The sequence below is a fragment of the Lagopus muta genome, chromosome 8 (genome assembly GCF_023343835.1).
Source record: "Lagopus muta isolate bLagMut1 chromosome 8, bLagMut1 primary, whole genome shotgun sequence".
NCBI lineage: Eukaryota > Metazoa > Chordata > Aves > Galliformes > Phasianidae > Lagopus > Lagopus muta.
In genome coordinates, this window is record NC_064440.1 from 33,733,936 (window position 1) to 33,761,123 (window position 27,188).

Genomic DNA, 27,188 nt, shown 5'->3' on the forward strand with positions numbered 1-27,188 from the left:
TGTGGGTGATGCTGGTACTGCTAATTTCTCCCTCCCCAAAGACCTTAAAATTTCACTTCATTGTTTTCTAGTCTTATAACCAACCTAAGTGGGAAGGTTTTCTGGTGCTCTTGGTTGTGTCCATTACAAAATGTATTCTTTCCTGTATGCTAGTTCCTAAAAGCCAGGTACTGATGCTGGGGGCTCCTGGATATGTGAACCACGTTCTTTGCAGGTTTTGTTGACAACTTGGGGCAAGTCTGTTCCTTAGCCTTCTGCTAAGCATCAGCATCAAGTGATTATTGCTCAATTGTCAGAGCCATTCTTTAAGAGTAAGGGAAAAGGATGCTGTCAAGAGATCAAGCAATGATGCATGAAACAAATGGCCCCGCTGGGTTTCACCTATTTAAGCTGAAATATCAAGGGCTGTTACTTTTATTACATGCAAATCCAAATGCTTGCCTTTAAGTCAACTGTGACTATGAGTGCCTTAAGGGCTTCAGCCTGCTGTTCTCTGCTGAGCTGAAAGGAACCCTCTGACAGGCTGCCAGGATGGTGGTGGAGGATTATCAGGTTTATGCTATCCAAACAACCGCTTGGCCAACAATTTAGGGAGACTGTAGCTTGATAGGAGGAGATATTAGTAACTCCTAACTAGCTGAGAGCTTGGCCTGGTTTGAGACACTGGAGGTTCTTCAGCACAGATGGTAGCTGGCTAGAGTATCATCCCATTGAATTGGAGATTGCACAATTTCTGTGCTGATGGAAAGTTGTAAGAGCATGATATGAAGTCAGGAAGTGTGGGGTGCACGTATATAAATAAGGAAAGCCCACCTCTGACTTGACAATGGAGGAAAGCAAAGCATTGTCTTGTAAATATCTTCCTTCTCATTAGAACACAGCGTAGGATATGGTAGGAAACACAAGGGATTTTGTCATGTACATCAAGGCCTTCAATTTGTTTAGCTATTTGTAATTGCTTAGAAAATTCTTTTGGAGCCTTCTCCCAGGGCATGGATTTTGTATTTCTCATAGATAGTTTCTCCTTACCTGGCTGAAACACCTATGGGAAATGCTCATGGCTTCAGTGGAGGGGTTAGCAAAATAATTACCGTCCCAGAGTATGACTGGTAGAAACTGGAGTTGGAGCTGTTAGAAGTGATGTGTTACAGGTGTAAGTTTTCCTTCACCACCCGTGCATGTGAAAACATGATTAGGTGGGGTAGCTGCCCAAAAATGGGGTTAAAGCGAAAGGCAAGAAAGAGAAGCTGGGGTGACATTCAAGGGATGTAAAGCTGAAAACTTGCTGGTGAAACCAATGCCTTCTTATTAATGCTGAGATGCTTGCTGCTAGTGGCAATGGCTGTAATTCAGACTCCTCCTCAACACAGGCTTGCAATGACAACTGGGTCTTGAGAGCAGATGGGGTAGGAAATCTGCTGACAAAGATTCCACATAAAGAGAATGCTTTAACGTACTCAAACTATTTTGGCAAAATGCTGACATGCCTGTAGCTTTCTCACTATAAGCAACTGGAGAGAAAGGGTTTTCTTTCAGAAGAATGCTTTCACTGGGAACATTTTTAGGTATAGTATGGTACGTGTGTATCTCAAAACACTGTTTGAAAAGCCTTCCCTTTTATTGAAATAGAATTATTTTTTGCTCCAAAAACTTGGAGAGGGTAATTTAATTGCTGAAACAAAACTCTGGGCTGAGAACTGACTTGGAGGCTTTCAGTAATATTCAAGTGTCCATTTGTATGTCTTCAACTGTGAATTGTCTGTCCAACACCTACAAGGCAACTCAGAATGACAGGGTGAGGGAAATAGCAAATCTTGCTCTAAATGTTACTCCAGGAATGACTTTCATAAACACATACCCGTGTGGCTGATGACAATAGATCATAATGCTAGGGGAAGTTTACAGGAACCCATTACAAGTTTGTGGCAGAAGAGAAGCTGTAGATTGCTCCCTTTAGAAGTCTTCTCCAGTAGCTGTTTGGTGAGGTGACATCCACTTTTAATCTTGGAATCCTACCTGGCTGCAGGACAAAGCCTCTGGCTGTCAGCTCATCCCAGAGCAGCTGCCTTTGCTCCAAGGCATCTTGATAGGGGAAGAGCAAACAAATGTTACAGCTGTGTTGACTGTAAAATCATGAGTGCTGACACTTCTGGTAAGTATGGAGAAGGCAGGATACTGAGTCTGCAAAAGTGCTCCTGCTGCCATCCAGCCATTTTGAGTCACTGCTGAAGATGTGATTCCTTCCTTGGCTCAAAATATTCTGTAGGGTGTATCTGTCTCTTTGGCCAAGAAATGTGCTGTTTTCTGCTTGGTGTTAGTGGAAAGGTTTCTTCCCCCTTAGACAGCTTTCTCTGAGAGTTGCATGTAGGGTTTGATAAAGTAAATACCTTTGCTGGCTCCCAAATGACACCTCAATTTGAGGGAATGAAGCCTATTGAAGATGCTATCATAGAATCACAAGGTTGGAAACGACCTATAAGATCATCTAGTCCAACCGTCTCCTCATAACCATTGCCACCACAAGCACTAAACCACATCACGCAGTACATCGTCCAGACGCCTCTTGAACACAGCCAGGGACGGCGACTCCACCACCTCTCTGGGCAGGCAATTCCAGTGTCTGACCACTCTCTGAGAGAAAAAGTTCTTCCTTATGTCTAATCTAAACCTCCTCTGATACAACTTGCAGCCATTACTCCATTGCCTGGGAGAAGAGGCCAAATCCCTCTTCACCACAACCTCCCTTCAGGAAGTTGCAGAGTGCAATGAGGTCTCCCCTGAGCCTCCTCTTCTCCAGACTGAACAATCCCAGCTCCCTCAGCCGCTCCTCATAAGGTTTGTGCTCCAGACCCTTCACCAATTTCGTTGCCCTTCTCTGGACATGCTACGGGACCTCAACATCTTTCCTGTAGGGAGGAGCCCAAAACTAAACACAGTATTTGAGGTGCGGCCTCACCAGTGCTGAGTAGAGGGGGATGCTCACCTCCCTGCTCCTGCTGGCCACGCTATTTCTAATGCAGGCCAGGATGCTGTTGGCCCTCTTGGCCACCTGAGTACACTGTCGGCTCATGTTCAGCCGAGCATCAACCAACACCCCCAGGTCCTTCTCTTCACGTTCATCCAGCCACTTATCCCCAAGCCTATAGCACTGCATGGGGTTGTTGTGCCCAAAGTGCAGGACCTGACAATTGGCCTTGTTGAACCTCATCCCCTTCACCACAGTCCAGCCTATCCAAATCCCTCTAAAGGGCCTCCCTACCCTCAGACAGATCGACACCCCCTCCCGGCTTGGTGTCATCTGCAGACATACTGAGGGTACACTCAATGCCCTCATCTAGGTCATCAATAAAGATGTTAAACAAGATGGGCCCCAGTACTGACCCCTGGGGGACACCGCTTGAAACAGGTTGCCAGCTGGATTTCATTCACCATGGCCCTGTAGCCAGTTCCTTACCCAAAGAAGTGTATATCTGTTCAGACCACAGGCAGCCAATTTCCCTAGAAGAAGCCTGTGAGTGACCTTGTCAAAGGCTTTGCTGAAGTCTAGGAAGACTACATCAACAGCCCTTCCCTCATCTACCAGATTTGCTGGGCCTGATCCCCTGGACACTGTGCACATGCTGTGCAATCTCATCCAAGATGATTTGCTCCATAACTTTCCCTGGTACTGAGGTCAGGCTGACAGGTCTATAGTTCCCCGGATCCTCCTTACGGCCCTTCTTGAAGACGGGAGTCACATCAGCAAGCCTCCAATCCTCTGGGACCTCACCAGTTAACCCAGAGCGCTGATAGATGGCGAAGAGGGGCTCAGCAATCACCCCTGCCAGCTCCCTCAGCACCCGAGAGTGCAGCCCATCCGGTCCTATGGACTTGTGACAGTCCAGATGGAGGAGGAGCTCTCTGACTGTCTCCACCAGAATTGCTCGGGGTGTATTCTGAGCAGCGTCCCAGACTTCCAGATTGGGGCATAAAGAACCCAGAGGATAACTGATCTGGCTATTAAAGGCAGATGTATAGAAGGCATTGAGGACCTCGGCTCTCTCCTTGTCCTCAGTGACCACATTCCCTCATGCATCAAGTACAGGATGAGAATTATCTTTTGGTTCTTCTTTTCCCGTTGATATATTTATAAATAAGGATTTTTTATTGTCTTTTACTGCAGAGGCCAACCTGAGCTCAAGTTGGGCTTTCGCCTTCCTAACTTCCTCCCTGCATACCTTAGCTACTTCTTTGTAGTCTCCCCAAGTAGCCTGTCCCTTCTTCCAGAGGATGTAGACTATTTCTCTCTGAGTCTCAACAGTAATTCCTGGCTCATCTACACGGTCATCTTCCCTTATGGCTCGCCTTACGGCACTCAGGGACTTTCATAGAAGGCTGGATCTTTTGAGTACCCCCAGACAAGAAACAGGAGTGGGAGCAGAAGAGATCTTTGTGTCCCTCCTTGTGTTTGAGGCAGTATTGCATGAGGTAGCCTGGTTACTAGCACAAATTGGAGCAGTTTGGGGCTGGTCTTGTTTTTCCCTGCAGTCCCTAGAAAGCTAAGATCACAGTTCTGCATTGGGAACAGCATGCTGAGGAGGATTTGTTACCCAGGGAAGTTTATCACCTAAAGCAATATTCATCACCTGCTTTCTTGCTGATGCCAGGCTTTTCAAACAACTGGAAGACAACTCTAATGCATCTCACTGACGTCTTGTTGGTCAGTGTGTGGGGCTAAATCCTCTACCTCTGGGTCATATGAATAAACCATGAGCTGTATCCTCCCTGTCCCTGGCTTTTCCAAAGGAGCTTGAAATAGATAAGAGATATTGAAGCAGAGGGAGAAAAGTCTGTTTTTTGGGTTTTGTTTTTTTTTTTGAGTAACAATGTGAGTTGCAAACCCAGAGCTAGACTTGAAATCTTGCTTTACAAGCCAGTGTCCTATGTCTGCTGTGGAACTATGTGTTACAAAAGTAAGGCTAAAGTGCTTCCAATAACCAACACCCCTGATGATACTTGTATAGAAACATAGTATCCTTTACCCTTTTTTGCCCTGAAATGAGTACTGTGTGGTAACTCTGAGGGTGGGATAGCAAGTGATGCCAGTCCTCTGCGACTTAAGCACTTTCCCATGTTCAAAGGACTGGCACTTGCCTGGCTCTGAATGGGTTCAGATCTCCAAAAGAAATGGCACCAAGGCTTATAGGGACTGGTCTTGCAAGAGTGGATGCAAGTGTCTGAGTGTACTGAATGGAGTCATAAATGGCCAAAACCTGTTTAGATCAAGCCTTAAATGGTCACATCACCCACAGTCCACTCCGTGCCAGGCTAATTCCTCATTCATCAGCTCTTGCTAAGAGCAAAACTCTCACGCAAATTCCTTGTAGATAAAGATGTGTATTTAAGCATTTGACTCTAATTTAGTACCTTTTCAAACTGTTCAAAACGGGTGACTTTGCAGCAGACAGAACTTCAGTAGATAAATATTATTTCTAAGTGGTGTAATGGTGGTTTGTTATCTTAACATTCATGCGACGCATGCTGGTCTACTCATCTGACAAGCCACTTCTTCCTACTTTAAGTCTTTGAAACTTAAGACTGTTTTCTCAAGTATATGTGAAGGCAGTTACCGAAAGTGTGAAGTAACTCTTTGGGCAAAAGACAATTGGCCTCGTGACTGTGAATGTACCCATTTCAGAAGGCAGGTTGGTTCTGCTCGTTGAAGAACTAATGAGGATCTGGCTCTGGCAGCCTCTGTGCGATGTGATCGTGTTCTGGTAATATATGTTTGTTAATGAAGGTGATTTTTTTTTTTTTGCTCCTATTTCTTTTTCTTGGAAAGACTTGGAGAGTCTCACACAGTCTTCAAGCTAAAAGTAGTCTTGCCCCATTCCAAATGAGGAAATGGGAGGGGATGTTCAATTTCAGTGTTAGTGAACCTCCAGAAAGTTTGACCCATTCTGTTCTAGAAATTGTTGGTATCTGAGGTGAAGAAGCTTATCTGAGAGTTTAGATGACTGGTACAGAGTATTTACCTGACTGGTACAAGTGTGTTCTTACTGTCACTGCCCTGTGCAATCTGAAGTGACTTATCTTTACTACTTCTGGGGGAAACATTTGTTGTTACAGCTGTAAATTAATCATCACCTTGAACGTGCAGTGAGCTGTGTAACCCACAGTGGGCTCAACAGTGGAAATAAATGGCAGGTACATCAACAGGAGTGCCCCAAAGGTGTTAAGTGTTCCCCCAAAGGGGGAAATGTTCAATAGGATGAATATGAAAAATTCCAGTGCATCTTATCAGGAGCTTATGGAAGTGAAAACCAGAGCACTCCTTTCTTTGGTGAGGACACTGCTTAGAATCAATACCCTGTTCCATGGTGCTCAGATTGTGTCTGGTAGATGTTAGGCTTGGACATACTCTGATGCTGGATTTGATATTCAGGCTTGAAACCATAACAGAATGTCTGATCCAAAGGGATGAGAGACTTCCTATTAGGGTGGAGTGCTTGCTTTTCTCTGTGAATTCTTTTTATAGGCTCTCTTTCCTTCAAAACTCCATGCAATCATTTAAAGAAACCAAAATGTTGTCAGCCTTGTCGATGGTAAGTCCTGGAAGCATTTTTCAAACAACTTCTGATTCATCTGGCTGGTTCTCTTTCAGCTATCTAATTGAGATATGCAAACAGTTTATTTTTAAAGCTTCATGTTCTTTGCTTAAAAGGCTGCTCCCACACACACTAACAGCTCACATTTTGTGATGAAGAGGCTTATTTGGTACCAGAGAAGTTATATATATATATATATATATATATATCACATATATATATCTATATATATATCATGTTTTTTGTCTGCCCAAACGTAATACTTTCTGTTGAACCTTCCCTTAAACTGCATTTGGCTTTGCTATGTAAGGACCTCAGACTATGTAACTAACTTAAAGATTGACTTAGCTATATTCCTGTTGACAAGACTTGTACATTCAGTCCTATGGCAGGCAAAGCATTAATTGGCAGGAGCCTTGCCCCCATGAGGCTCCTTCGTATGGCTTTCCATGGCAGCCTAAGATGATTCTTTCACAGAGCATCTGTGTACTGGATAGGGCATTAGGTGCTAGCACAGCTGCCCAGAGAGCTGTGGATACCTTGTCCCTGGAGGTATTTAAGGCCAAGTTGGATGGGGCCCTGTGCTGCCTGATCTGCTGCCTGATTCAGTGGCTGGCAATCCTGCCCCACAGCAGGGTGCTGGGAGGTGCTGGGACCAGATGGTTTTTGAGGTCCTTTCCATTACCAAAGCCCCCAGAATGAACTCAAAGACTGGCTGTAGTTTGTGGAGCCAGTTCTTGTGCTGCCTGTTCTTTGCCTTCCTGTCTCACATTCTTCCCTGACCAGATCACTTCCAGGATGCATTAAGAGCGGATGAAGTATAGCTACTTACCAGACTGACCATACCCAGCTGTTGTAACTGCTTTGAGGGAGTGTAACGTGGGGAGTGGTATGTTTGGAGGGATCTTATCTTTATATTAACCCAACCTCAACTTTAATTTCTTTACATTCCTCCAGTAAATGTATGCTTCAGAGTTCTGGATAGGCTGTTCTGTCTGCTAGTGTCCCCTTGTTCTTGATAGGTGGCATTGATGCTGGGCTCACCTAAACAGGGTCCTACTAGGCCTACTAGAGGTGGTATGAACTGGAGAGGCTTGGTTTCAAAGTCACCTGGATGTGACAAGACCCAAAATAATCACATTCCTTGTAAACTCAAAGAGATGCCAGCCATTCAGAGCCTGCCACTTCCCATAAGCATGTATAGTTCAAATCCACATAGTTCTACTGTGGGCTTGAGCACATTGAGCCCTCAGAATCTCTGGGTCAGATTCTCAGAGTTGTCCATTGAGTGTGAGCCACATGGACACAGCCAGTGTGTGGCACAATGCACAAATACTTAAATGCACCTGAGTGCTAAGCCTGGGACAGCACAAAGGCACCTGCTTGTCTCAGCAGGGCTTTGGGAAAGCAGATCTTAAAATACCAGCAAACTGGTCTCATGCAGTTCAATGCAAAATATACACAGCTAGCTTGCAGCTCCAGGGTTTGATTGATGTCAGCACATAGTGGCGATGCTGTGGTGTTCAGAAAGCACAATGGAGGTGGGCAGCCATTGATACCTGATGTTATACAAAAAACAGGAAGGGCTATCCTGACTGTCAGCAGAATCACTTAGCATATGGCTGGTCCTGCTAGAGCCTTGCTGACCTTCCAAAGTGTTGCAGTGAATAACACCTGCATCCCCCATCTTGTTTTCAGATCATAATCTTGTGCCTTTTTGTTCCTAGAGCTGCAGGGGAGCTTGGCTCTTACCTCTGGGCAATATTCCGGCTATGATTAACATACAGATGGTGGAGGGAAGAAAACTGGAGGGAGGCTTAAGCAGTGCTGAGTTCTTGCTCTGACCCTTGACTTGCCCCATCTGATAAGAGCCAACTTCCCCCTCCCACAGAAAACTCAAACAGCAGCTAGTTATACAGTAATGGAGATTAAGGAGAAGGAATTTGAAGAGCTCAATGCTCTGAGAAGCCTCTTGTTTAATTCCTGTTTTCTACCTTGCTGTGAGTCCACTGAAGTCACTCCAAACCAATGAAGGCGTGCTGCCAGCTCACAGCTCTCTGACTTCCCGACTGTGCTGAAAAAGTGAAGTTGATCATATTTTCTTAATTCTTCACCATTAATGAGTATGTTTGGAATATCTGAGATCAGGGCTGCTCATTGGCTTTGAGCAGCTGGTGACAGCTGACAGCACCGGTCTGTTGTGAAGTGCTCAGAAGACCTGGAGGCTGCATGAAATGCATTTGACAGGCCATAAATCAGACTCACCTTTGTGGGATAAGATTGAGGTTTTTTTCCTCCAGCTGTAAGGTAATACCTCATCTTCAGTGAAAACTTGCCCCTTCCAGTTTATTCTGTAGTCTCCAGGCTATGAAATATTGCAGCGATCCCTTCTAGCTCTCTGAGCTTTACTGCACGATGCCTTTATCTGCAAGAGGTGCTGGGGTCTTCCAACCAGTGATGTAAGCTCCAGGCCTGGTCATGTTTTAACTTTGTCTTATGCAAGCTGCCTTTGTCTCCTCCTTGAACTCTTACTCAAAGATGATGGCTTTATTACTTTTCTTCCAATGGAGTAGAGCTGCCAAATTTCATCTTGTCTTTATTTCAGCAGTATGCAAGAAATCTTTTTAATGCAGGCTCACTTCTGCAAGTAAAGTAGTGACTAATTTAAAATAAATGAATAATCTCACTGAATTGGGAATATTCCTATGAACAACAATTCCCAGGCGTTTCTTGGGATTTGAATCTGCTCCACATGTGAAGCTCTATGGGAAGAAAGCTTCTGTACAAATCACGATTCCGAATGCTGTTTTTGTGCTCACACAGCTGCATTCCTTCGAAGTTAAAGGTATGCCTTCAGTTTGTAGCTCAGTGTAAATGATTTGTTAGAAGTAGTTTCAGATATCCTGCTCTCTTCTCTGGTTTTGATTGTACAGTTGCCTATAGTTAAAAAGCACTATTTTTTTTCCCTTGTTGCTAAGAGAGAAACATACAAACAGCAAAGCAAACTAAATGCCATCAGGCAAACTATTAGGCAGAAAGCAGCACTGCGTGTCAAACTAAATAGAAGCCTGTCTCAATTCTTCCTCTGTGCTATGCTTAGATATTTCACGAAGTAATTGTAGGTAAGGTTTTTTGGACAGGAGAGAAATTAAAGCAATGCACTTTAAGGCAATGATAAATGGGGTTTGTATAGTTGTGCTTAATATGTGCCTGGAAATAGCGTGACTGGAGAACTGAGCAGCTTTAAATCCGCTCTCATTCATGGACTATGCTACTTCTATCCACTTGATCTTAGATACTCTTCCATGGTAAGTGTTGTATCAACAGTGCAGTTCTTACGAATTTCATAAGTAAACATGAGCAAAAGTTTTATATCTGGAGTGCACGATGCAGTCATCCACCCCAGTGTCCGTAGTTACCCTTCAGACTGCAGTTTTGCAAGAGGCAGTCCTGAAGGCTCAAGGAATGCCTCGTCACCTTCAAGGTAACTTTTATTTGGGATGTGTGCTACAGTGTTGGACCTTAGTGGGCAGTAGTGAGTTCTTCTCGTTTGGGAAGTCCTGGTGTTTTGAAATTCTGTTTTAATGAAAGACTTACAAATAGAAAGCCTTGGAAACTGGAGTTCTCAAGAGAACTGCATGAAAGGCAAAATGTTACTTTAGTAAAAGTGAACTCAGATGAAAGACTGCACTAAGAGTGCTTGCAAAAAGGGTGTTGTGCGTTGGGCTGGGATGAGTTTGGAAGCAGTGCACGAGCATGATGCTGCACAATGCCCAGATATCCTCAGGAGGAAGAAGGGATCTCCCTCTGGAGACAGCCTGTATGTTGAAGTCTTATTAATAGGATGCTTGGAGAAGGAAAGACAGTTTCTTCTTGAGTATTTCTGAAACCAAATCATATGCAATACTTCGGTGTATGTTCACATAACAATTTATCAAGATGTGCCTGAATGCAGAAGAGTTTATGGCAATCAAAGACTGGAGGGTGCAGTGGGATTCTCCTTCAGCCCAACCATCTCCGTGCCTCCAGAGTTGCTGTTGGCTGTGACCAGATGGTGGATTCCGTTAGATCTGGCACAATCTCCTCCTTGACACATCCAAACAGCAACAAATATGAATTACCTTATTCATATTTCATAAGAAGCTTATTTACTATGTATAGATATGTGACTGACAATTTAGGAATGCTAATATACAGGATTTGTGGAACAGCTGTAAATCAAACATAATGAAGTGAAGAGGGAGGCCCATTTACATTTAATGTCTTCAGCTCAGAGAGCATGTGATCCTCACTGGGGAGGGGATCATTGCACAGTGACCCTAAAAGTGGGGATGATATGATGGAGGATATATGAAGTTTCTTCTAAAGGCAGCAAATGCACACATGCAGAATCATATATAACCACAGTATTCTTTCCCCACGTATCCCGTGATGGGCATGTGTATTTCTGACAGTGCACATTGCAAACTAGCCATTTTGTTTCACTGCAATTTTGTTTAGGTCTTCAGTACCGCTTTACATTGATTAGAAAGAATTTGAGTTTCCTAGATATGCTCAAGAAATGGTTCATCTCAAACTCCACTTGGATATGATGGATTTCCTGCAGGAAAAGAACACTTCACCCCTTTTGAAGTACTAGTTCCAAAATAACCCCCTGAATCTTCTGATGTATAAACACAACATACCCTAAGGAACAGCAAGAATAACTGTACAGTTATCAATCCTTCTTGTTATTTCTACTATGGGGCAATAGTTTAATATAGAGGAAAAGGTGGGTATCTGGATTTGTGTGACTGATCTTTACAGATGAGAATTCCATGCTCTGCACACAAGTTCTTTTGCTCCTGGGTGACCATCAGTGTTGATTTAATCTTGTAATTCCTTTTGTCCTGCTTCACAAACCTGAGTCACCCTTGCTTAAGACCTTGCTGTAGCTGCCTATCCCCTGAATGCTGCTCTCCTCTGTTATATCCTGGTATTTGTTCTCAAACTGGTCATTAAATACTGAGTTCAGAGTCTTCCTATGGCCCTGAATGTTTCAAGGAATAAGCCATGCTTTCAGTAAGTAGTCCAGAGGGTTTGTTCTTTAGAAGGCAAATTTACTTAAGGAGACAAGTAGGAAAACCTGAGTTGTCTTGCTTTTTTAGAACTTGCTTTTTTTGCAAGTACTCCGTTAAGATTTGAATTTATATTCAGCTGTGGTCAAGTAATCCCTTGTCCCTGTGGATAAACAGTGAATTTCCAGTAGGGATACTGTTGGGAAATGGTAAATCCACTTTAATCTCTTCCAGTCACTTCTCCTTGCTCTCTTCCAGCCAGTGTTTCTCTTGTTCTTCCATTTGTTCTAGAAAACCCCTTCTTGTCCTATTTCAAAGCTGCTTGCTTTTCTTCCCCAATCTCCAAATGTTCTTCCTCTTTAACCTGGGTGTAAAGTACACTGTTTGTTATCAGATCCTTAATGACTAAAGAACCTCAGTTCTAAAATCCTGTATAATCAACGTACTTGGTATGTGCTATTATTGTAGAGCTTTGACTATTACTCACTATTCATGGAGCAAATGAGCTGTAACTGTAACTTCTCACTCACAGTATCTGGGAGTTCCCACCAAGAACTCCCTGCAAGTGGTCTAAGCTGAGCAAAAGCTGTAGTTGAAGCCTGCACTTTCTCTTTTAGATTCCAAAGCTAATAATTAGAGTGAGGATGCTTCCACGCTCATGTGGGGACAGTAAGTAAAATAGTTCGTACTGCACGTGCATCTGTCTTCACTGTTTTCTGAATACTCTCAAACTGTTGCTTCAATTTCAAAGATCAGTTCTGTACTGTGATCACTGGTATGGATGAGTCCAAACTAATGTCCACCTAAATAATAAATAATGACACTGGAACAAGTTACCTGGAGAAGCTGTGGGTGCTCCATCCCTGGAGATGTTTAAGGTCAGGTTGGACAGCATGATGGTAGTCTGCACACCCTGCCCATGGCAAGGGGGCTGGAGCTGGGTGATCTTTACAGTCCCCTCCAACCACTCTATTAAATAATCAGAGAGGGACTCAGGATTAGGCTTCATGAAGGATGCTGCAGAACCCCTGGTTACATGGTGGGTTACTTCCATGTGCTAGATGCAGTAACACAACTCTGCTGTGCTAGCCTTCTGCACTCATTTGTTTTGTGTTTTCACGGCAGACAGGCCTTTCTTGTAGCACTTCTGGTAGATGAATTGTGCTCTTGCCACATTCCAAGCATGTAGCCTTTATTTATAGCAGCTCTGTAATGATAAATCCCTGTTTGATGCTCAGCTCTTAATTAAGAGGGAAAATAGCATGTTCTTTCAGTAAGTGCTGTCAGAGTTGCTGCCTAGATATACTACTTCCAAAGAAAACTCTGGCAGCAGGTGGGCTAAATAGCTGTGTATGGCTCTTCCACCCCTCCAGTTTTCTGCTGCCTGGGCTGTGAAAAAGGAGCTGTGCTGCTCAGTTTGCTGCAGCGCAGCGTTCTGTGCCAGCATGGTCCTACAGCAAGCTGCATCAGATCTTGATGGAACAAGGTTAGCACAGCAGAGACTGCTGTACCATTCAGACAGCTGGGCCGTGGGAGCTCCTGAATGCAAATGACTTTTCTGACAGCAAATGTCTTTTTTTCTGACTACGGTGGATTAAGCTGTCTGCCACAGCTTCAAAATGTTTGGATTCCCATGCAGCTGTTACATCCCTCTTGCAGGGCAGTGTCTCTCCTCACCATGTCCTTTTCCATCAGGATATCAATGGTCCACGTGCAAGAGCAGCATCCACTTTCCAGATCCCCACATTTTTGAGAAGAACTATTGTGGTAGTACACTTGTGTACCATGAGTACACTTGGAATCTATAGGGTATTATCTCTCAGCTGTCTTCTAATTGGTCTGAGTCTGGGAGGATGAGAGCTCACAGGTGATATAGGATGCTGTCATTTCTCTCTACCCTACTGGCTTGCAAAACCTTTTAATGAGGATGATTAAGAAAAACCTGCATGATATCTTCAGGTGTGATCAGGCTTTGCATGTGAGAAACAAAGCCATCAATGGGAAGTTACAAGTAAGTCGTGTGATGATACAACGCTGGGACCTCAAATCTGAAACCACTTCTGTTTTGTTGTGGCAGACTTCCAGATTGGCATCAGCTTAACTGACTTTGATTTCAGTTGTGATAAGATGTGGCTGGGAGGTCAGAGTTTAGCTTGACAGTTTTTAGTGTGGTCAAATGCCATTGTCAAATAACATACCCAATGAATGCAGTATCAGATTAAAGAGAAGCCTCGATTTCAGTCTCCATTACTTTTCAGTCCTTAAACTGAGTTTCTAATCTGGGGAGCAAGCAGAAGAGCTGCTGAAATGTTGCTTAGATAGGCTTGGAAATGAGGTCTTGTCTGGGAGGCTTTAGTGTCTTTGGATTGCAGAGCAGAATACTTGAGTGAGGTGAAACTTGGTGAAATGGCTCTGCAGGAAAGCTTTGTAATTGTTTCAGTTTTTAGGGGACTTTTAAATATAAAGAGAAAATGCATTTGTCTAGGAGAACAGGGAGTGAATAAACTCTTACATTGAGGGCAGCTCTCTGAGAGTCATGCAATCCTAGAATGGCCTGGGTAGAAAAGGACCACAGTGCTCATCTAGTTTCAACCCCCTGCTATGTGCAGGGTTGCCAACCATCAGACCAGGCTGCACAGAGCTACAATGTGGTACAGCCTATGGAAGCAATCTGCCCATCTGGTTGAGGATACAGGAGTTGTCTTGAAAATACCTAAGTTCATCCAAAGAACTTTTCTCTGAACTGAGAAATGAATCTCATCTTGCTTAGCCTCCATCCAGCTACAGTTGATCCCAGTTTTGAGGTGGTGAAGATGAGGTTAGATGTTTTGCAAAGGTAGGTATTGTAGGCTGAGAGACTTGATATCTGGGTTGATTTGAAGCAAAAGCAGCTTAGCATGAATTCGACTCTGTAGTGATGGAAATTCAGTGGTCAGTGGAAGAAGGAAACTTAGTTTAGCAGTAAATCTTAATGCTTGGCTTATCTTCCCTCATTTCAAATACAGAGAACTATTTTTGTTCACAATTCCAGCAGAATAGGTTGCCCCTCTTAAATCTCAAGTCTTTTTTGAAAAATGCTACTAAATTTCTACTAAAAAGTAGAAGTTGTTTAATTCACTTTATGACATTCTATTTCCAGTTACATCTTTGTCTTGAGCCTCTTCCTTTTGAAGGACAGCACAGATTTGAGAAACAAGGTGTCACAATCCATGGGTCTGTCCTGAATCCTCGAGGCCACAGGGCTGTGGATGGCTCCAGCCTGAATCCATTCTGCACTTGAACTGAGATCTCAGGATATATCAGTCCTCACGTATCTTTGCTGGAAAGCTTCTTGGTTCTCACTTGGCAAGCTGGCTGTTAGATGCTATGAATGTTTGTCCCTCCTGGGGACTAGAATGAGGCTTGAATAGTTCAGAGGTGGGGTTGGATTTTACCTGAATACCACGCAATTTAATTGCAGGAGAGTTGTTAACACAACACTGTAGTTAAGATACGAGCCAGGCACTGAAAATAACTGTTAGTACTGGGAATGTCCTGCTCTGTCTGGAAATGACACCGCTCTGCTGGAGCCAGGGAGGTGAATTCAGCTCACGCCATTTCCTACCAGGGAGCAGCAGGACTGACGTGGTCAGTTGCTGCACTTTGACTAAGAGGGTATTGTGTGCTAATTGGCAGCGCTAATTTTAAAGCGTTTTGTTTCTTGCAATTAACTGGTCATGCCAATTTGGTTGTTTTAGCAATTTCTTCATGGAACATCACTGTTAAAAATCCTTTTATCTGGTGCTTAAACTGAATGAAACAATGATCGCTTTGTTCTCATAAATATTAGCTTTGAGGAAAACAAACTTCCCCACTTAAGAGCACCTCCCATCCCTTTGTTTCTTTCTCTCTTTCCCAGTTCCTCTAAAGTTCAGAGGTTTCTGAGATTGCAGTGCTGATGATTTGGGAAAGATGACTATATTTATGCGATAACTAGGTGGCTGAATGTTGTTTTCTGACCAGATACCCTTTCTAATTAGTTGTTAATCAGAATGTTTCTCTTGTTCCCCTCTGGGAGAGACTTCTGAGCAGTCATGCTCTAGGAATGTATGGCTGCAATATCTTCTGGGCTCTGGCTGCAGTGGAGTGGGGCCAGCAGAAAAGCTTTGGCCCCCTTTTTCTCAGAAACGCTTTCTTAAGCAGATTCTCAGTGCTTCCCAGAAGAAGGCAACTCTACTTGATGTATTAATCAAGGCAAGTTCTTACATACAAGAACCACATGGCAAAGTACATATGTGGTCAAAGGCTACCTTATGCCTAATTGCCTTGATGGGTTCTGTAGGGCATGAACCAACAAATAGCACTTCTGACTTCGCCCAGCTACAAGAAACTGCTGGTCACTGCCTGGACCTGAATCTGCCTCTTCACCCCCACTGGCTTTTAAGTACATAAAACAATTTGTGTTTCACAGCAACAAACAGAGAGGTCAGAGGACTTCCTGCTTAGGCATTGAGAGGGCGCACAAAGAAGCAAACAGGTCTCATTGTGCAGTAGTTTACTTCAGCTTAGCTGTTGTATACTTGCAAATCTGTTACCTTATCTTATCGTGGAAGGAGGTAGGGTCAACTGTACAGTTCACAGGCTTGTCTTTGTCTGATACGTAATACATTAATGTCAGTGATTTCAGGGTATGGAGGTGGTGTGTTGGAAAAATATCCTTTTTTTTTTTTATGGTCAGTTTAAGACCTCTTTAAAGGTGAGAAGGCCTTGCCTGGTGGTGTGGCAGCTGCTTGCAACCCAGGGAAGCCTTGTTATGCTTGTAGCTTTAACCCACAATATATGTGATATGAACACTTGTGGGTGTCTATTGTAAATGTCACTTGTAATTTACAAAGCCAGGAGCATTTAGATCTCTGAAGAGCCAACCTGTGAAGCCAAGCCCACGCTACTGGACTTGAAGCGATGTTCCTTCTTGGTGGAACTTCTGTGGAACTTCCAGGGAGCTTTTTAGTGGTGGCCCTCTTCAACTGAATTGCACTGAAGCAAAGCATCCTTGAGTGATGAAGGTAGAAAGCTAAGCCTGAATCCTTACTCCAAAACGAGTGGGACACGAGGCATTAGTGGTAATGAACACAATAGACATCTGACTTTCTGGGGTTCCTCTTTCAGAGAGGCTTTTTTAGAAGCTACGAGCAAGATCCTGGTATGAACACCACTGAGTGCTGCCTGACTGGATCCTTCCTTTCCCGCTGCTTTCCCTTGCCTGCTGTGGCAGGCAGACCTAAGGACAGTGTACTGACTGCAGAACTAGAGGAAAATTCTCCAAATGCAAAAGAAACCACCTAGAATTCCTTCCCAGTGGGCTATTCTGAAGCAAAGTCTACCTAGGGCACAAGCTCCTGCACCTGTGCTAGTTGAACAGGGATAGACCTGCCCCACCAGACCCGTTTGTCTCCAGGACGCTGTTATCGTTACTGTGAAAGGCCAGCTAATAGAGCTTCCGTGAAACACTCTGAATGAAGTGTTTTTCCTCCTTCATCTATTTCTGTAGAAGTGGTCTTTGATGAAAATATCATTAGTATGTTTGAAAAAACCATCCGCTGAGTAGTTATTTACCGAGACTTTAAATACACAGGCTGAAGAATGGACTCCTGTCCATGCTGTGGCTCAGGCAGAAAGGCTGGTGTGTCAGCCCAGAGGCTCCAGCCGTTTCCTCCCTGAGCTGCAGACAGGGATGTGCATGCTGGGGGAGATTCTGTTGCCACTCCCTGTCTGACTGCTGCTGCAGGGCAGCCAGCTGCTTGGACCTTCCCCTTGTCCATCCTGGGCATGGTGGATGTGCACGTGTGGGGAATGGGGTCCTGAAAGCAAGTGCTACGGTGAAACCTACTGAAGGTGTTGAGGTGGGTTAGGAGTTCTCAATGCCACATCCATCTGGTAGCACATAGGTGTGGAGTCACTTCAGACTAATTAAAGACCAGTTATTACATAATGAAAAGACAGTGTTCAGTGATTTCAGTGGGACAAAGGAAAGATCTGTGAAGGTATATAAAAAAAAAACAGCTATGAAGTTGAGAGGCTAGTGATGAAAGGCTGCTGTGTAAGTTTTTGATAAATCCTTGACCACTTTCACATCTTGCTGAGCTCTTTATAAATTAGGGAGCTGTAAAGCAACTGTGAATCCTGATGACTAGCAGTATTTCAGATGTGCTGAATAGCCAGAGGTCAGTAAATGAAAATGGCTGTGGTTTCTTTTGCTTGTAGGCATTATGGATGCTTTCTGCTTATTGCCTGCATCTGCTATAATGCACTGACGGTGCTGTAAAGTATGGTTGTGAGCAGCTGCAGGGCCTGCTTATTTGAGTTGATCAGTTTTTTCCTGCTTCTCTTTGCATAGGAATTGATGCAGCTGCATGCATGGAAGTATATGGGTATTTCTGTATTGCTGGTGGGGAAGAGGATATGCTGTAGCTTTTCCAGCTCTAATCTTCATAGCATCTCACCGTGTCTCTGCATACAGCCAGTTCTCTTCATGAAGGGCTAGTTCTTTCCCCTAGCTTGTTCGTAGGGATTTGAAGTGCAAGCATGCTAAATTCTGATAGGACTCTGTTTTTAGGTGGAGTTACTATGTTTTTTTGAGCTGTGGGCCATGCTTAGAATTTATTTTTAGCTGTGATTATGCCTAACATTCACTGACCTTTAAACTAGATCAGACATAGCACTCCAAAGTAATTGTGTTCTTTGGAAGAAGGTTCTGAAATGCTGATGAGCAAAGTGAACTAAGTTTTCTCTAAGTATTCATACAACACGGCAGAACTAAAACTGCAGATGTATTAAGAATCAATTAATCTTCTAAGTCATAAGAGCCTTTAAAGGTTGCATGTATTTTTCAGAAAGCTAGCCCTGAAACAAAAACAATCCCAAGTGTTGCTTTAAGGACCTGGAGTAGCTCTTTGAGGAGAGGAGGCTCAGGGGAGACCTTATAGTGGCCCTCCAGTACTTGGAGGGAGCTTACGAGGAGGAGAGTTGACTTTTTACACAGTCGGATAACATAACATAGACTACTAGGCTAGCTGAGATTATTTTGGCTGTTTTCTCTCCATTAGCAAAGAGGTGTTACAGTAGTGCTATGAACACTTTTAGTGCCAGAACAGTGCAAGGTCACCAGAACCTACCGGTGAGCCTTGCTCTGCATGTTAAGGTGCAGACAAAAACATCAGTTGTGACTGTGCTGTTGAAAATATGATGGAGAGGTCTTGTCAGCTGTAATCACTTTCATGGTTTATTTTTTGGGGGAAAGCTGAAATAGTTGGTAGATGTCTCCATATATCAATATAATGCACGTATTGAAACTGGAGACCTTCTTGAGGTTTCATGATGTATCATTTCTGTATGCTTCTCCGTAGGGTCATTGGACAGATCCCTCTTATGCTACCTATACTGTGTAAAGAGCTGTGAGTCTAACCCAGCAGGCAGCTTTTCACCTTTAAACTCAAGAATTTTGAACCCAAACCCAAACTCTTTGTGTAAATACTGCCTTGCTTTTGCACAAGCTTCAGTTCATTTAGATGTATAACCTTAATGGACTGAACTGCAAACCTAGTTCCACTTCCACTCATCCAACTCTGGAGCTAGACTTATGTGGGTATGAACTGCCAATTTTTAACACTTGCTTTAAGTGGTGTAAGTGTTGGAAGTTGTGCCTCTGTGCAATGCATCTTTCATTTCCCTTGCTTCCCAGTCTAGTCTCTGATTAGAATATTGACTGTGCTTATATGCAGAAAGTCAAGATGTAGTTGACTTTGTGTACTTGCCTCCCCAAATCACCTTCAGACCACAGCAATGTTCCAGCACTGGCCACATGGCCCTATTGCCCTAATGCTATGTGTGGGTACCTCAGTGCCCCTACTAAGATACCACTTCATCAATGCTGTCACGTAGGCATCACTCCAGGTCTACTTTTTCAGTATTTCAGTGCATCTTACTGCTTCCACATGTATATTTCTGCTCCTTAAAGCTTGATGCACTCAGTGAAGCTGATGTATCCCATTCCCTACATGGGCCCTTTAAGTCTCTTTAGTTACCTTGAAAATTTCTCTTGCATCACCGTGGCTGTTGATCCTTGAAGACACAGGATGCCACAGATCAGCTGTTGGAAGCAGCAGAGGTGTCAATCTCATCAATTTGTTATAGTAGACATATAAGGCAGCCCTTACTATAGTGTTATCTAGGGACATGGCACGAAAAGCCACTGGAATCAAATGAAACCATAAATGAGCTGACTTTTTATCAAACCTCTTGCTCTGAGTGGCGAGGAATAAGCTGCTTCTTGCATTGACAAATTTTTTGGAAGAGGATCTCCCTAAAGGAAGCCACATGATGTATATATGCATGGGAGGAGAAGATGCAGAAACAGTATGGGATGTAGCAACAATTCTTTAAGTGCATCAACTGGAGCATCTGGCTCAATGGTTAAAATGTCATTTGTCTGGAAGACATTGGGAGTATAGTGGGCAGTCTGTAGGGTGATGTATGCTGTATGTTTGTTAGCTGCTGTGGGAGCCACTGCCTGATGAAGATATCAGCTGAATGTTGGTGCTGGCTTTCACACCTGTGGTGTGACATCCTTTACATCTACCAGGTATTCTCCTTGCCAAAGCTGGGGTATAAGTATACATTTTGAGCCGTCGTTTATCGCGACAGACATAACTAAACTGGGCTGGATGCTGTATTTAAAGCAGAAATGATAATAGTACTTGCTACAGTTATAGGCTTCCCACAGTGCTAAGGGAACATATGAGAAATCCAAGCCAGCTATTTTTCCAGATTTTGTGCCAGGGTTCAGTCTGCATAGGTGGCAGTATTGGAAACCCTCCAGAGAAAGCTTTTTATCTGACCATTCATTTCTGCTAGCTATTCTCATCTTGAATCCCATTCAAGTAGAGCCTAAAACTGCCATGGCTAAAAAAAACCCCAACACCTTTGCTATACAAAACAACTCACTGGCTTCAAATCTACCGCAGACTGAAACACATAAGCCTCAGATAAAAACAGAGATGAGCTTTATCATTATTTCCTCTGCTTATCAAAGCCAAAATCCTTTTCAAAGAGCAAAACTGGACTCCTCCAAAGGAGCTAGAAGGAGATTGTGGAATACTGGGAAGAAAGCAATCAGCCAAACTGGTAGTTGGCAAGTGCAGTATTATCCCACAGTGTGCTGAAGCCCACAAGGTAGGTAGGTGGGCAAACATGAATTTGCTTGTGGGTTTTTTCATGCTTGTCAGACAGCTTGGATGTGAGAGAGGCAAGGGAGCTGCAGTTGGTCACCTCTGCCCTTGGTCACTGTTCTACACCTCAGCTGAGTAACTGGCACTGCTGTGCGGGAGCGTTATGTGCAATTAATAATCAACTTGGTAATGAATTCTCAGACAAAGGCTTCATTGTACGGAAAGTTTGGGGGAACTGGGATGCTGCCCAAATATCTGCAGATCTGAGTAGTCTGATTCCACAAGTAATAGGGGGAAAAGTGTTGGCACTTGTAAAATCATATGATCATTTAGGTTGGAAAAGACCCTTGGAAGATCATCATCTTACACAAGAGTTCCTGTATTATGTAATATACACATATAGATACGTTTCTGTGGAGAGAATTGCAATGGTTTCACTTTCTGAGCAGTTCTACCAACTGGCCACCCACTCTGACAGTCCCTTTCTGGGAACCAAAGCTGTTGGAAGCTGCTGAGCTTTTTGATCTGGGGAGGTGTTTTAGCAGTCCTGGAAGCGTTGCCTACTTCTTTCAGACCAATGTTTTCTGTCTCTAGCTGGAGGGAGCCAGCAAAGATGGCCGCAAATGGGGTGACTTAGGTGAAATTTGGAAACAGCATCCAGCAGATTAAAATCTCTTGTGTGCTGTGTGCCCTGAAACTAGTACTTAAATTACTTAAAAAATACTGAGTTTCAGCTTGAGTGTTTTTGCCCATAGCGGATGTCATTACATTTTGTTGAGTTTTGAAGTATTAGAGCACACTGCTTCCAAGAGAAGAACAGTTAATGACTTTGGGTGATCCACCTGATCTCCTATATGAAATCTTGTGTGTAGAAGCAGCTCCCACAGACTGAAGCATGGCACAGGGTTCCTGACTGCAGTGGTGAACTTAGTCCAAGGAATTCAGCAACTACTTAAAATTCTCACTTTCCGTACAAAGAGCAATTCATGCCTTACACTCATTTGGCTCCTTGTTTTTGCTCAGTCTGTTTCTGTTACATTTTAATGGCTGTCACGCTGAGAGCCCTAACGACTTAGAATCTGAATTAGTGAGGAAGAGCACAGCTATGTTGCATGACCCCCATCTGATGTGGCTGCCTCTGATTTTCCTTTGCCTTGTCCATTTAGAATATGGCTTTTAGGTTATAATACATGCACTGCAAGTATCTACCAATTAGTGTTCAACATAAGTGGACTTGTAAGATTGAAAAGACATTGATAATGTGCTGCTGTCAGCTGAAAACCCTTCCTTCAGTAGCCTGGGACCTCTGGCCACCAGTGATTCAAAGCAGAGCCCAACTTGCCATTTTAGCCAAGCCTCATCAATTTATTGATCTTACAAAAAATTCATTAGTGACTTCCTACTACTACCACCACCACAGCTCTCCCCAATGCTGGTCGGTGGCAGTTAAAGATCACTGCTTGTTTGTTTTTTTTTAACTATCATTTGTGGCTGTCTTAGATTTGTAACCACACAGTGTTTAAATGCATGGGCTTATTCATACGATGGCCCTATTGACTTCAATAGGATTACGTTTGCACAAGGTATGTGTTTAGATAGGTCATCAGATTGGAGTTTAACTATTTATAAAGGTTTTCTCTGTTCTCTGGCCCAGCAGAAATGGGAGCTGTGCAAAGCTGGAAGGCATTGACAGTTGGAAGTGACAAAACCTCTTGTAAGGGGTCTCATAAGCCTGAGGTTAGAAAATTAAGCTGAATAATAGGAGTATCAGCAATAAGGTAGAACTTGCCAGTAAGAAGTGGGATGCTGGCTAAAACAAATACCCTCACAAACCTGTGCAGCTGGATTGATTGGAGAGCTTGATTACTCATCCTTTCCTGTCTAGACAGACCCAGTTTTTAGATTTTATTAAAGTTAATATTTATTGTGCTTGATGGCTGTCTTGGTGCTGGGATGAAGTTTCAGGAATTCCTGTCAATAGGACTGGAAATGGAGTTTGGGAAGATATTATTAGTAAAACAGCCTAACCTGCTGCTGTAACTTAGTGAAAGAAATGGGCTCTTCTCCCTGTGGGTGCAAGAGGGTAACCCCCTCCTTTTCTGTGGCCTCTTAGGTATGTAATTACATGCTAAGCTGAAGCAGCAGTGTTCAATTACGGTGAATGCATTCAGTGTATTGTATGTGAGCTGTGGAAGAACTAACCTGAAGCTGGGTGTCTGCAGTTGGTTTGTAGCATGTTGGTCCCTCCTGCTTCAGGAGTACGGCTGATGGAAGCTGCCTCCCTTCTCCATCCCTGTGCCTTGCAGGGAACTCAGGCAGTCTTTCCTTTCTTAAGGAAAGGATGAAGGTGACTGAAGATGAGCTGGAGACAAGGCAGTCTGTACAGCTGAACCAAGCATGCTTTGTGGTGTTTAGTCTCATGAATGAAAACTGTGAGGGCAGCTAGGGAAGTCAATGTGTTCCAAAGCACCGAGTTAAGAGGATTATGCTCAGCACTTAGCTGAAAAAGGTTTTTTGCTCACTTTTCAAATCAGATGCTTTTTGGGGGGAGGCTGATCCCCTTTAGTCTTCTTACCTATGGACAAGAAGCATTGCATCACTTGAGGTCCTGACAAAAATCAGAATGAAAGCAAGATTGTTTAAAGGTAGCAGATGAATAGAGAAAGTACATTAATTGGGACCTGGAAGATTTCTATAACTTGGGTGCTGTGCAGCTTTTTAGAGCTGTGAAGGCCAGCAGTGACCTGGTACCCAGGCTTTCCAGTGTCAGATAATGAGGAAGTTGTCTTACTTACACGTAGCGTACCCAGGGAAGCTGAAGGATTTATTTTCCCTTTCTATCTGTTGTTCTGGTTGCAGCAGGATTTTTTTTCACTTGCTGGGGTTTGGGAGTGAGGATGAAGGACCACAGAGCTGGCTGTGTGCTCAGCAATCTTTAAAGGCATCCATTTGGTGATGGTTCAGTCACTGGGCTGCCAGAACTGAAGGCACCGACATCGAACTGGTCCAGTTCACTCTGATAGGGAAAAGGATATGAGAAATAGGTACTGACAGGGAGTGGAAGATGGTCACTGACAAAAAGCATGCTATCAGAACTTCTATAGTTGGAAAAGGGAGCCCACTTCTGTGGGGTGCTTGTTTTCCGTTCTTTGACAGAGTCTAGTCAAAATGATAATTTTTCCTTTAAAATTCACACTGTGGAGTCTTTTTTTTAATCAACTGTTCTTCTGAATTTTTAACTTGCTGTAGTGTCTATTTAGCAGTTGAGCAGAATGTGAAGAATCAAAACAGACTGAAAATACTCAAGCATTGTGCTTAGACTTCAGTGCTGAATAGGAAGAAGTGATGGGTTTTGGCATTCACCAAATGAATGCTTAGGAAAATAACTGGCAGTAAGAAACAGCAACAAATGGGCTTAATAACAGAGTGGATTTCAGAGGTCTCGAAACAGGAACAAGAATGGTTTGTTTACTTAGAACAACATGTTTTATTTTGACTATCTGTGCTAGTTTAATTTAATGCTTTATGTTGCTGCCTATTGTTAAAGCAGTTACTGCATTCTGAACATACTGGTGATTTCTTTTTTGGTAGCCAAGTCAGTATGGAAGTCTGAGTTTAAGAGTTGAGTGTACTTCCCACTCGAAAAGTTTTGCTCCAACCAGGCAAGGTCAAGAGAGAATTGGAGGAGAATAAGAGAAATTGGGTCCATTTTACAGCAGGGAAACTCCAGGCAAATCTAAGATCCACACTTGTAGAGTCTGCCTCAAATGTGAAAAGACAAAGGTGTGCAAAGTACCTGTGGAGATCAGTGCCCAAAGGACATGCCTACAGCAGAGCTGAGAGCCAAGCAAGGACCTCAGCCCAGTACTTAGCTGCTCTGTCTAGGCAGGCCGTACTACTTAGGTCTGGTATGAAGATTGCTGAGACATCGTTATGTGAGAAACCCTGCAGAGCACTGGAGATGATGCTGAGCTGTACCAGCGTGAGCTGACTTCATTAAGGGTCTGGTTCTGATCTCTCTGTACCACCTACAAATGTTAATACCTCCCTGCTGCCAGTTTCTAGTGTATTGGATCCTGAAAGCGATCTTGGAGAGATGCTTTAAAAGGTATTTTAATTCTCCTTTCATCTCTTATGAACAGCGTTACGTTGAGTGCTCTTTGGCTGCTGTTTCAGGGAGCTGGCACAGCAGAGTGGTCTGGAGTTCACTGTAATAGAGCTAGGCTCATCAGCATTTCAGATTCTGATAATGTGCACGGCTGGATCCCAGCCAAAGAACAGGCCTTCTCATCTGTGGCTGTCTGCTGCCCTAAAAATAAAGTTCAAATCAACTTCAGTAGGAAAAAAGTCTGCGTATATGTAAACATATACATTATACCTATATAAACATACATTACAGCCAAGCTGATGTTTGTTCATTGCCTGCTTAAAGGGTTGAAGTAGTGCTCTGTCCTTTGGATGGTGTCTGACTGCTATGACTGTTTTCACATCTAGGTCTTGAGATAATAAATTAGGCTTGCTCTGTTAAATCCTGAGCTTGGAGAGGAACCATCACTTTAGAGTACCATACTGCCTTGGTTGATGTGGGAGTTTTCCCTCTGTGACCTTTTATTTCAGCACATGTGCAAGTCTTGCTGCTTATGAGTGGGAATGTTTTGAAAGCCATTTTCTTAGGTAAAATAGATCATGGAATCACTGATGTTGGAAAAGACCTCTAAGATCACTTAGTCCAACTACCCACCTACCACTGATATTGCCCTTTAACTATGTCCCTAAAAGTCCTGCCCAGGGTAGGTGATCATGTGTAAACGAAGTCAGCTGGGGGAAGAAAAACTTAAATTACGTTGAGGAATCACTTGGATAAGGGAAAAATTAAAATGAGCCTGTGGCAAGGTGTAGGTCCTCAGAATGTACTTTACTTCAGGACTGCATACAAATCTGGAGACCCCAAAGTAAAAAAATATATGGAGACAAAATAGGTAAATGTTCTGGAATGCCTTTTGTGCAAGAGGTAGGAGTGTTACTACTTTCACTGTGGGAGATAGGAACAAGAAGAAACTCTCTTTAGCTTCATGACCTGCAGTGAGAAGGTCAGTAAGAAAGGCTTGTTCTCCTGTGATTCCAACAGTAGAAACATCAAATTATTAGTTAAATTCCTGACAGTGGTGAGCGAGAGGAGGTATCTTGTCATAACGCATGAGTCAAGTGTGGAAGTCATTGCCAGACAACTACTGAAATACAAAAAAGGTGTTAGAAATTGCTGAAAAGAGGGTTTTTTGGGAGTTGCTAAAAACAAAGGCTCAGGAATTCTGAGCCAAAAAAACATAGAGAATAGTGGGAGGTGGTGCTAAATGCCTGTCCTCTGTGCTTGCTTATGTAGCTGGCTCTTGGAGAGAGGTTGCTGGGCTTGAATGGTCTCGTGTTCTGACCTGTGATTAAGCCAGTCCTCCAAGACAGACAAAACTTTCCCATTTCACTAGGCTAAGGCTGGAATGCCAGCTGCAGTTCTGTGGAATTAGCCTGCGATGAGAGGGTTATGAGCCATTTGGATTTTTAGCCTCTGTATCCTGGGCTTTGTTTTTCAGAAGATGAGGGCTAGATTTCAAGAGATATTGGACATCTCTCCTCCTTAATATGTGTAGGAGTGTGTACCCTTATGCATCTTTCCAAAGAAGGAATTACCTGTATCTAAATAGATGTGCATGCCTATTTCCTCCATGCCCTGTTTTATTGGCAGGAGGGAGTACCTTTCTCTGGCTACTTCTCTAACACAGGTGGAGGCCTCCTTCTTCACTAGGACTTGCACAATCCTGGATTTGTAGGCATGCAAGTTACTACTTGGGGGCTTTGGAATGGCTGATTCACCTATCTGAGCAAGACATTCAGTAAGAAAAAGCAAACGAAGGATGGAAGGGTTGTGGGGAAAGCTACCATGTCACAGCTGTGGAGAGGATTGATTCTGGGGGAAGGAAGAGAATGAGAAAACGTAGCAAATTCGGAGCTGAAAAAGTCTGGAAGGTCAGTGTCAGTAAATCCCTATCTAGGAGAAGAAGTGATGGCTGCAGGAAGTGCTACCCACTCATTAGATGTAACTATCCTGAAAATTGAATTAAGCACTCATCTGAATGATGACACCTTACTGAAGTATACCATGTCACTGTGGACCTTTCAAGGGTGTCTGAGATGGGAAATATCCTTCTAATGTTTGTTTACCTATATGTGGTGACTCCGAGTGTGTTTACAAGTGATTCCAGTTCTCAGTAGGGTGGTGGTGTTGGATGTAACCACTATTTTCCCATCATAATCTAGTTCAAAGTTGGCCTTGTGGGTTTATGGCT